This window comes from Tupaia chinensis, unplaced genomic scaffold (assembly GCF_000334495.1).
Source record: "Tupaia chinensis unplaced genomic scaffold, TupChi_1.0 Scaffold149383_1, whole genome shotgun sequence".
Taxonomy (NCBI): domain Eukaryota; kingdom Metazoa; phylum Chordata; class Mammalia; order Scandentia; family Tupaiidae; genus Tupaia; species Tupaia belangeri.
Window position 1 is genome coordinate 1402487 of NW_006209227.1, and position 12390 is coordinate 1414876.

Sequence of the window (12390 nt, forward strand, 5' to 3'; positions counted from 1 at the left end):
GGCCTCCCAGGCCGGGCTCCTTGTGCCCCGGCCGGGCTGGCGCTCCCTGGTAGTCCAGTGCGGAGCGCAGGGAGGGAGGCGGATGAAACAGCCTGTTGCTGTAGAGAAGATGCCTCCCGAGGCTCTGGTCACCTGTGGACGCACCCCCCCAGGGTCCCGATCGAGATGTCTGGGGCTGGCAGGGAGGGGCGCCCAGCCTCGGGAATCTTGAAAAGCTGCTGCTTAATTGTGGTACTTGCCATTGGCCTGCTGCTTTGCGCTTCCCGGAGTGATAACCTGCTCTCAGCTCTCTGGATCTGGAGACCTGATTGTGCAGTTTGAACTGATCCTTTTTTGGGGGAATTGACTTGCCAGTGTGAGTGACGTGGATTTAGTATTCTTGTAGCTTAGATTTTTGTGTCTTCCAATTTTCCACAGAACTGCCTCTGCAACTGACCAGCTTTGAGAAAGATTTCAAATGAAATTTGAAAAGTGGGGACATGTGTTGCTGATAGCCCCTAATTACACTTGAAAAGATTCTGTTACCAAAAACCTCCTTTAAGTGGGTTTGAACAAGTAGTGCCGAGAAAACAGCCTTACTGAACATTGTTGCATAGTCCACTGATACAGTTAAAACTGAGGCATGTGAACAGTTTTTGGTCATGACATTATTTAGGAATAAAATGCAGGAGTTGATATACCAAAGCGATCGTTCGAAACTGTAATTTCACTTCAGTTTAGTAAATATGTATTATCTATAGTGTTATATGCACTTGAAAGGATATATCGATAGAAGAAAGCAGAGATTGCACACATTAAATAATTGGGAAAGCAGTACAGTCGTGCTTATAGGTGTAGCAGATGGCCTAGTGGTTACCTTGCTGGACTCCCACATGGCTGACCATGGTTCAAGTCCTGGACCTGGTGAATTGAAACTCATGCTGGTCACGTGTGCGTGTCCCAGATCCCAGGAGGAGAATGGAGAAGGGATTGTGGCCTGGCCATACACCTGGGGGTGATTTCTCACTTTCCCTCTCACTGTCTCTGTTTCTGTCTCTCTCTCCGGGGAGCACATGCACCCTACCACAAAAACCTATACCAAAAAAAAAAAAAAGGCCTTGTTTTCATGCAAAATATGTGCCAGAGTGGGTGGAAAAATGAGTATGGCCTTGAGTTTTCAAGAATATGTTTATGGATTAAGTAGTACTTACTGTGTCTCTAAAGTATAGATACAGTTTATATTTGCACTGGAGAGTGCACGGACTCCCAAGTAATTTATTCCCTTATATACTTACAGGTTTGGGAAATAGTTCCACATGAGATTCTTCTAATTCTTCTTTTTTTAAGAGAAAGATTTCACAGACATTGGAACTTTATTTTTTTAAGTTTTTGCCATAGGGCATGTGTGCTTGTTAGACAGAAGGAAAGTGAGAGATTCCCGCCCCCCCCCAGGAATTTGGGGCCTACATGCACCTGGTGTGAGGTTTTTAAGCTGCTGGGTTTGGGACTTGAACAGTAGTTTGCCATGTGGAAATCCAGTGTGTTAACTGCCATGTCACCTGTTGACCCAAACCTTTTTTTTTTTTTCTTTAACTTTTTTCTTTGTTCATGGTAGGGTGCATGTGCACCTGTGAGGAGAGGGAGAGGAGCATCCTCCACAGGGTCTATTACACCTCAGTCCCCTCCTCCATCCTTCCAGCCTCTTAGCTCCTAGGTCTCTGCATGTGTGTCTAGCATGTTTCAGGAGGAGGGCTGGGGTCTTGAACCTTGGTCTCCATGTGGGATACGTCTGTTCTTGAGCAGCACATTATTGTACCAGGGAGCTGGCCTCTCATGTGGCTTTTTGAAGTCTTTATTTAGAGCTCTTAAGTTTACTTGAGTTTGATTCTTTTTTTTTTTTTTGGAAACATTCAGTATAATCTCTGGTCTTTTTCCTGTTTCAGATCTAAAATAATGAGGCTGTTAGCAAGGGGCTTCGCCCTCAGAGATGCTTTCCTTTGCCTCTGAAGTTCCTCTTACGTTGATATGAAGCGCTGCAGTTGGAGTAGAATTAGTGCTTCATACATACGTCCAGTCTTGTGAAATGTTATTCTTTACGGTCATTTGTGGCTTAATGAGAAATGGGTTATTGGGCAATTTTGTCATATGTGAACAGCAAAGGTACTCACACAAACCTAGATTGTAGTCACACAAACCTAGCTTGTAGTCACACACCTGGGTTGTAGTCACACAAACCTGGATTGTACGCATACACAGCTAGACGACACGGCTTACTACACACCGAGACAATGTGGTATAATCTTATGGGACCTTGTCATATACGCAGTCTGTGACCTCAGTGTCACCATATGGCGCACGACTGTTTGTGGCTGGTATTTCCACGGTACTTCCTATATAGCAGTCTCTGTGCCGGGAACTAGCAAAACAGTCACTTAGCATCCAGGAGCTGTACTTTGTCGCGCGTGTGTGTGTGTGTGCGCGCGCGCAGATGCATGTGCGTTTAACCTATCAGCCTGTGTTTGCTCTGAGACATAAGAGGGCCAAGGCAGTTTATGTAGACATCTAAATTTACTTGCTCATTCACTTTTTTTGTTTTGTTTTGTTTTGTTTTATAGGGAGTTTAGGCCCATTTGCTTTGGGCATCTACCAAATACACATTTGTGCAGATGAACAAACTTTTTTTTTTTTTTTAAATAAAAACATTTATTTATTTATCTATTTATTTGTTGTGATTTTCGGGCCGCTGGGTCTGCGGTTGGCCATGTGGGAGTCCAGCACCTCAACTACCATGCCACCTACTGGCCCAGAGATGCACAAACTCCAGGAGACTTCTAAGGATGTTTTTGTTGCTGTCTTCCAGGTTTGGTGTTCCTTTATTCACTCTCAACAAGTATTCACGTGCTTCCTTGATGCTAGGCACTGTGTTTGGAGGGGGGAGAGGGAATGCATGCATGATCCTTCCCTCAGTTGATAAAAATCAGATAATGACACAGATGTGAATCTGCACCTGTGACGATGTTTTTATGTTAGGGATGTGACAGAAGTGACATTTGAATGGAAATTACAGGGGGTCAGAGCAGAGAGCAGGCCAGAGTCCTTCTGGTGGCAGTCTGTGGAAGGCACTGAGGGCTGTGGTATAGCCTCTACATGGAGCTGGAAGAATGTAGAAGAGTCTGGTGAGAGGGGGTGGAGAGGTGGGCCAGACTGGAAGCGCTGGGCCTTGTCTCAGGCTGAGTCTCACGTCTGAGTAGACAGCAGTGCTCTAGGGTCTTACTTAGGGATGCGGGTTGCTCTTGTTGGGGATGACTCCATGAGACAGTCTTGAATTGCCTGCTTTGTCTTTCTTCGCATGCATAATATATGTGTTGTCTTCTCATCCCTTTCCAGCATGTCCCCGCTGTTTTTTTTTAAATTGGAGAACCTTCCCTGTCCCACTAGCAAATGTGTGTGTGTGTTTTAATTGGGACAAATGAATTTTAGGGATTGCAAGTTACTTGATTTTAAATATTCTTTCATTCATACTATTAGCAGGGCATTAATTTCTGTAAGTCATTTTTCTTTTTTTTTTTCTTTCTTTCTTTCTTTCTTTTTTTTTTGAGAGAGATTTTTGCTATGGAGTATACTTGCTTGCTAGAGACACAGAGACAGAAAGTAAGAAATCACTCCCAGGGGGATGGCCATGCCATAGTCTCTTCTCCATTCACCTTTAGGGATTGTGGGCATGCGAGCACATGCACCTGGTGTGAGTTTTAAGCTGGCATGTCTGGGACTTGAACCATGGTCAACTATGTGGGAGTCCAGCCATGTAACCATTATGCATCTGCTGGTCCCTCATTTTCCTTTTAAAAATTGTGGTGAAAAACCACATAATGTAAAACTTACCTTCTTAACCATTTTTAAGTGTCTAGCTCAGTGGTGTTAACTGTATTTACATTGTTGTATGACAGATTTCTTCTTTATTTTTTTAATTTCTCTTTCTTTTTTTCTTTTTTTGAGAGGTTTTTGCTATAGGGCGCATGCGCTTGCCAGAAAGACAGAGAGAGACAGAGAGACACAAAGTGGGAAATCACCCCCCGGGGGCATGGCCACACCACAATCCCTTCTCCTCCATTCTCTTCTTGGGATCTTGGGCACGCATGCACACGCACCTGGTGTGAGCTTAAGCCACCAGGTCTGGGACTTGAACCATGGTCGGCTACATGGGAATCCAGCGACATAGCCATTATGCCAACTGCTGGTCCCTGCCCCCAGTCACCCCGTTCTCCTTTCTGTTGCCATGAATGACCAGTCAGATAGCTCATGTAAATGGAATCATGTAAGCCACATCCATTTTGCCCTCATGCACCTCCCTGGTATGTGCTTCTTTCTCCCTTCAGTCAGTTAGCATTGCCCAGTTCCTGAAAACCCACTTCTTTCTCCTGTCTTTGTACTTTTATTAATACATCCAAAATGGAAGAAGCCCTAAAGTCATCCTGTCCAACTCGTTCTTTTCCTTTTTTTTTTTTTAGAGGATTTTTTGCTATAGTGTGCCTACGCTCGCTGAGAGACAGATAAAGAGACAGAAAGTGAGAAATCACCCTCCCGGGGGATGGCCACGCCGCAGTCCCTTTGGCATTCTCTTGGGATTTTGAGCACGCTCGCGCACACACACGCCCGGCATGAGTTTTACACTGTCAGATCTGGGACTCAGACCACAGTCAACTATGTGGGAGTCTAGTGATGTAACCATTATGCCATCTGCTGGTCTCCAACTCTCTCTTATTGTAGGTGAGACAACAGAGTCTTGTAGAAATTTCAGTGATTTCCCCAAGGCCACATCTGGGGAGTCCTGGCAGGGTTGGGACCAGAGCCCTGGTCTTTTACCTCCTGGGCAGGTGCCTTTTCTGCTTCAGTCTGCTGACTTGTGGTTAGTGCTGTGTTCTTCAGTTAGACCGCCAGCACCCCTGAGGCACAGAAGCTGAGTCCCGCGTGTCCCTACAGTGTTTGCTAAGGCATATCAGAGGCAAAGGAGGGGACTGCACGTGGCACAGGTTAAATGTGGTGCTCTGCAAGGCTGACCCATGTGGGAAGGTTCTGGGTTAGTGTCTGGAGTCCTCCCTCAATATGCTGGGCACACGTGTGCCTGTGATCTGGGCTGACTGAGGCTGGGGGTGTGTCACAGTGTCTAGACCCTGGTGGGAGTGCTGTTTGTCTTCCTTATGAATGAAATAAAGTTGCAGAAATGTATCTTTTAGATACTCAGGAAATAGTTGATTGTCTTCAGTGCTTTCATTGCCTAAAAGGTGGCCCTAACCTCAGACCCTTATTCATGTCAATCACATTAACATTGGTCCTGCAGTTGAATAATCTTACCTTTTATAATCAGAGATGAGCTTGCTCATCTTTTCCTAATTTTTTTTGGTAAAATCAGGCCACTTTAATGTTTTTGTACAGTTTCATAAATAATCTTTTGATAATTGCAGACATGTAAGGCTGGCTATATTCAGAAATATCAGTCATGATGGTTTTCCAGATTGGTGTATGTATCATCTTCAAAAATTATAAGGAGTTACTTGTATGCAACTGCTATTACCAGTAAAACAGCATTTATGTGTCCATCATTTTCAGGATTGTTGGTAACTTGGGCATATTTCCCCCAAATAACCTTGCCTCTTGTGTCACAAGGCCCAAGTTACTCACATTCACCTCACTGACAGTACCTTTGGTGATAACACTCAAAGTTGTATACAGTGGGGATGAGAGATTCTTCTTTGCACCAAGTATTGGCTGGCAAAAGGTGGCTTTCAGTTCAGGATGTTACGTGGGCCTTCTTGAAAGGTGAGCCCATTGGCCTAATGAATCTTTCATATTTAGGTGGTTTTCTAGTAAAGCCGTCTCCAGCAAAGCAGCCTTTCATAATCATCCTTTTCCATGCCTTCTTTTTCTTTCCTGTTTGAATAACGTTTAATACTTCTGTTTCTCCCTGGGCTTGAACTTTGGGTAGAGGGACTTCCCTTTTCCCACTTTCTCTTTCCGTTTTCGTTTAATCATATTGGAAAGTTCTTTAGCTCGGGGCCGTCCTTCTCTGTCCAACAGGTAGGCACGTCCTGCTCCTTGTGGAGTCTTCCCATCCTTCTGTTTGGTGTTCCTCTTTTCGTGCATCTTGATAGTCTTTTCATTTGTATTTCCTCAGCATGGTGCAGTTGCTTATGATAGAGCTTAGCCTTCAGACCAATCATCTTTTTTGCCTCTGAACATTCATGAGCCTCTCGACTTTCTTCCTTTCTCTTCTTCTCCTGGTAATCCAAACGGTATTCATAGTGTTTACAGTGTAATTCAGTATATCGTTTTGTGGCATGGCGAGGGCTGCAGAGTCCCTGGGAGCAGTCTCCTGGACGCAAAAAAGTTGTCAATTTTCAGGTTTCAGAGACCCACGAGTGGACCCAACGCAGTCTGGAATGGGAAACCTTAATATCTTCTTTATGCATGGTATTTGATATGACACGTGTATTGGGTTGCTCTGAAAATTTTGATGAAAATCTAAGGAAAAGCCATTTAAAAAAAAAACCCTAATGCATTGAACTTTTTAGGTTGACTGATTTTTTTTTAGGCAAATATTTATGCTTGCTTTTGAATTTTATTGCTGCTAATTTTTTTAAAGAATCATTTTATTTCACTTTATTTATTTATTTATTTTTAATTTGACTAGGGGGTTGTGGAGTGAGCGAGTGAGAGAGAGAGAGAAAGTGAGAAAGCAATCAGCAAGGTCCGGGACTTGAACTGTAGTCAGCCATGTGGGAGTCCAGCGCCCTTAACCACCACGCCAACTGCCGTCCCCACTGCTAAATGTTTTTGAGAGAATCATTCAGTTATTTTTTTAGAGAGATTTTTGCTATAGGGTACATGCACTTGCTGGAGAGACAGAAAGCAAGAAATCACCCCTAGCAGGATAGGCACACTGCAGTCCCTTCTCCTGTATTCTCCTCTTGGGATTTGGGGCACACACACATATGTGCCTGGCATGAGTTAATTTATTTATTTTTTTGGAGAGTCTTTTGCTATAGGGCGCGTGCGCTTGCCAGAAAGAGAGACAGAAAGAAACCTCCCCCCAGAGGGGATGGCCACGCCACAATCCCTTCTCCTCCGTTCTCCTCTCGGGATCTTGGGCACACATGCACACGTGCCCTGTGTGAGTTTAAGCCACTGAGTCCGGGACTCAAATTGCTGTTGACTATGTGGGAGTCCAGTGACATAGCCATTACGCCAACTGCGGTCCCAACCTGGCATGAGTTGCCAGGTCTGGGACTCAAACTGTGGTTGACTATGTGGGAGTGCAGCAATGGAAGGAACTATTATGCCATCCGCTGGTCCTGAGAGGATCATATTTGTACCACAGCTTATGATGCTCAACTCAGAATGCCTGAAGGACCAGTTGATTTTGGGTATTGAACTAGAAATCATTTTGAGATGGCCCAATATTCTAAATGCAAAAAAGGTATAATAAAATATTTTTGTGTGTGAGGAAGATTTATAAACTTCAGTTTGTAGTTTCCTCATTTTCCCCAGACTTTGATTTCATGTAATACTGTATGATCAGCCTTCTGGAATACAGTTCTGGAATATCTCTTTTATTGTTATTTTGTCTTTATTCCTGATAGAGCACATGTGCACACATGTGAAAGAGAGAGAAAGAGAAGAGGAAGAGAGAGGAACACCCTCCACAGGTCTGGTCATGCTCTGGCCCAGTCATCTGTGCCGTCATTGGATAATGATGTCGGAGTAGAGACTTGGCCCAGTTCTTGTCTTTATTAGACTGAGGGTGGTGGTGGACCCACATAAGACACTCCTCTCGGTCATGTAACATAAAGTAGAAGGTCTTGAGGATTTTTTCAGGTAGGAGAGCATTTTATCTGGAACTGCAGCAAGAACTTCATGTTCAGAGTTGCTATAGCATCACTCGTGGTCATGCTGAAGCTGGGGTTGGTTGGGTTGGGTCAACCATTTGATTCGTTTCTTGCCTTCCAGTAGCAGGCTGCCTCTGAGGTATAGACGAGAGGTGTGTTCAAGTGGTAGGGAAGGACTGCTAATGTAGTGCTGAGTGCAGTAAGAGAGTCTGAAAGCTCATGGTTTTAAGGAATGATGAAGAGGCACCCTGCTCTCAGAACATGCCTTCGAACTAGGAAGGGAAGAAGGAGGGGAGTATCATTTGATAGGCTCTCCTGTGTGTTAATTCCTGTCCCTTATATCATTTACTACCAATTGTCCATCCAGGAAGATGATTTAATTCTTTTACTGATGAGAAGATTGAAGCCCTGGGGTTTACTGAGTCTCAGAGTTACGAGTATTAGAACCCATGCCTACCTGATTCCAAAGCCCTCATACCTTCTGCCACGCTGCACCCTGATTTCAGGACTCACACTGGGGGTGCGAACATCGACATAAATATTAAGGAATGAAGAAGAAAAAGGTAGGTAACAGTATGTCATAGAGCAGGAAGTTACTTGTTCACTGAGATTTAGAAAATCCTTCAAATGAAGCAAAATAGTTCTTGGAGTGTCTGGTAGACCTGGAAGCTTGGGTAATGCAAACCTGGAGAAGGCAGGAAGTTACATAATGCTAATTGAGGAACTTTGCACTGGTAGGTTCCTTTTCAGGTCTCTTTTAATGAGCTTGGATTGTTCTAGCTCCCATTAGGGATTTTTGCTATAGGTCTTGTGCGCTTGCCAGAAAGACAGAGAGAGACAGAGAGACAGAAAGCAAGAAACCACCCCCCAGGGGGGATGGCCAGGCCACAATCCCTTCTCCTCCATTATCCTCTTGGGATCTTGGACATGCATGCACACATGCCCGGCGTGAGTTTAAGCCACCTGTCCGGGACTCGAACTGCGGTCAACTACGTGGGAGTCCAGCGACCTAGCCCTTACGCTAACTGCTGGTCTTTCATTAGGCTTTGATGAGGAAAGGAAGTTTGTAGTGCTTGCCTACTTGCTGAGGGATTCAGAGAGAAGCTTTAAACATTTATTTCCTTCCTTCCTCTCTTTTTTTTCAAGTTTCTTTTTACTGTGAGCTAAGGAAACTGAGGGAGAGGCACCCCTAATAGGGTCTTTATTTGTTTTTTAAAGACTTGCTTATTTCATTCATTCATTTATTTAGTTTTAATTTGCTATAGGATACATGCACTCACCAGAGAAAGATAGTGAGAAAGAGGGAAAGTGAGAAAAGCTGCTAGGTCCAGGACTCCAGTTGTTGGCTATGTGGGAGACCAGTGCCCTAACCAGCATGCCACCTGCTTACTCCCAGCCCATAGTTTAAGAGTCTTCAGGTCATGATTCACTGCAGCTTCAGCCAGCCCCAGATCACGGACACGCCTGCTCCTGGAGTGTTCAGGGAGGTCTCTGGGTGCCAACCTCAGACCTTCTTATGTGGGTCAGCTTTGCAGAGTTACTGATACACCCCTGTTGGCCCCCAGAAGCCCCAGATGTTTCTGTTTGACACTATCTCTCCATGTGTGACACAGTGGCTCTTTTCTCTGGTGTCTGCCACAGTCAGCTTTAATCAGATTTAAAGAACTGAAAATGGGGGCCTGGACTCCCATGTGGCCAACTGTGATTCGAGTCAGACCTGGTGGCCTACTTTCTCTTTCTCTCTGGTCAAATTAAAATAAATAAATAAATAGTGCTAAATAAAATAATTCTTTTTTAAAAAAAGAATTGAATATGATAGCTACCAGCAGTTATCTCAGGACGAGTCATTTTTGTTTAATCCTTTTACCTATGGCAAAAAATTAAACTAAAAGTTAGTATTTTACATTTTTTTAGGTCAAGTTTTTTTTAATTAGAGAGATTTTCACTATAGGAGAGACAGAGACAGACAGAGACGGAAAGTGAGGAAGCACTGCGCAAAGGGGTGTGGCCATGCCGTAATCTCTTCTCCATTCTCCTCTCAGGATCTTGGGCACACATGCACATGCACTTGGTGTGAGTCTTTTTTTTTTGGAAGAGGTTTGTGCTATAGGGTGCGTGCACTCGCCAGAAAGACAGAGACAGAGCGACAGAAAGTGAGAAATCACCCCCAGGGGGTATGGGCACACCACAATCCCTTCTCCATTCCCCTCTTGGGATCTTGGGCATGCATGCACACGTGCCCGACGGGAGTTTAAGCCACCAGGTCCGGGACTTGAACTGCGGTCGACTACATGGGATTCTAGTGCCGTAGCCATTATGCCAACTGCTGGTCCTCCTGGTATGAGTTTTAAGCCACTGGATCCAGGACTCGAACTTCAGTTGACTATGTGGGAGTCCAGTGACATAGCCATTATGCTATCTGCTGGTCCCTAGGTCAGGTTTTTTTAAATGAAAAATATTTGAATTGTTCAGAGATCCCTGGGACTCAAACTGCTCAACTGGCCATGTGAGATTCAGCCACCTTAATCACCACACCACCAGCTGACCCTGGCCATCATATTTTAAAGCTGATTTATTGAGGTATAATTGATACACCATAAACTGCTCATATTTAAAGTGTATAGTTTCCTAAGTTCTGACATACGTACATGTTCATGAAACTGTTGTCACCAACAAGTGAATGTCTGTGTTGCCTGAAAGCTGTCCTCATACCCCTGGCTCCCTGATCCCCAGCCTAGACAACCACTGGTTTTTCTGTCATATATTAATTTTCATGTCACTGTTAATTTTCATGTTCTAGAATTTTACATGAGTGGAATCATAGTATGTAGTAACTCAGCCTAATTATTTTGAGATCCATCCCTGTTGTTCAGTTCATCAGTGGTTGGGCCTCTTTCTTGCTGAATAATACTCTATTGTATGGGCGGACCTCAATTTATTAACATATCCACTAATTGATGGGCATATTCATTGCTTCCAGTTTTTAGCTATTAACCAAGCTGCAATGAAAATTTATGTACAAGTCTTTGTGTGGACCTGTACTTTATTTATCTTGGCTAAGTACTCAGGAGTAGAATGGATAGATATGTGGTAGGTATATGGCTAACTTCTTATAAAGATTAAAAAAATTTAAAGACATTTATTTAATTTTCTCATTTATAGTTTTAATTTTAACAGAGAGACACACAGAGAGAGGGGGAATGTGAGAAAGCAGGCCACCAGGTCCAGGACTTGAACCACAGTCGGTCATGTGGGAGTCCAGTGCCTCAATTACCACGCCTCTTGCCGGCCCCAGTATATGCCTAACTTTTAAAGAAACTGTCCTAGTTCTCCACTTTTGTGCATTAGCAGCTGTGCTGTTTTGTGTTCCCACCAGCAGTAAATGAGAGGTTCTGCTCTTCTATATTCTTGCCAAGTCTGTGGTTGCCTTTTTAATTTTAAACATTATAGGTGTATAGTGCTCAGACCTTTGATTATATAAATCATACTTACATTGGTCCTTCTGCTGTTGAGTGATTCTTTTTTTTTGAGTGATTTTTGTTATAGGGCATGTGTGCTTGCTGAAGAGACACAGATAAACAGAAAGCAAGAAGTCACCCTCTTGAAGGCTGCACTCCAGTCCCTTCCCCTCCTTTCTCCTTTTGGGATTTTGGGCACACACACACACACATGTGCCCAGCATGAGTTTCACGCCACTGGGTCTGGGACTCAAACTATTATTTACCACTTGCGAGTCTAGCACCTTAATAACTCTGCCACCTGCTGGCTCCTCTTGAATGATTCTTTACCTTTTGTAATTAGAGTTGAGCTCTCTCCACTTTTCTTAATGCCTTAGGTGCACCTATTTGACCATGACATGTATATTGAGTTCCTCTGAACTACTGCATGTTTCTGTCCCAGGGCAGATGTCTACAGACTTTTTATTACTTAGAACTGTCTTGTACATAATTAAGTCACAGGTTTACTGATGGATTGATAACATCTTCTTACTGTAGCACCCACAGTTCTACTCTATTAGTTCTTGTGATTGTATTGTTTATTGTTAAGAAGTCTTAAACCCTTTGTTCATAAAAATTCTTTCCAAAGAAGTCAGCATACTTTATGCTAATGCACTTATTGATCATGTTGGCAGTCAGCTCCTATACCCAAGAGTATCCCACTTCCTATGGCATCCAGGATACAGCTTCAGTTTAAGGGTCATTGAGCGGTCTTGCACTGTTCCAATGAAAGGAATGCTCAGATGATAGTGTTGTGGGCAGAGCTGGGGCCTCGTTCTCTGGGAGCTTTTTACTTCTGGCTGGTAGGAAGGAGTATGTGTGACACTGTTCTTGAACTCACAACTGCCCACTACATGCAGAATTGGCTCCTACATCGCAAGTGCTCAATTGGACTCAGTCTGATTTTTGTATCTCTAAGGAATTGAGAGCTGAGGTTTCAGTTTGGAAATTCATTGAATTTTGATCAATTAAATAATTAATGGAAAAATATCTTATGGTTAAAATTGGATCATTCTTCTTTGAAATTTTTT

The 12390-nt window shown here is 43.6% G+C and overlaps 1 protein-coding gene across 2 annotated transcripts in view; it reads left to right on the forward strand.

Moving 5' to 3' along the window:
* Nucleotides 1-12390, forward strand: part of DIS3L2 (DIS3 like 3'-5' exoribonuclease 2) — a 456478-nt gene that overhangs the window by 195 nt on the left and 443893 nt on the right. The window lies entirely within an intron of this gene.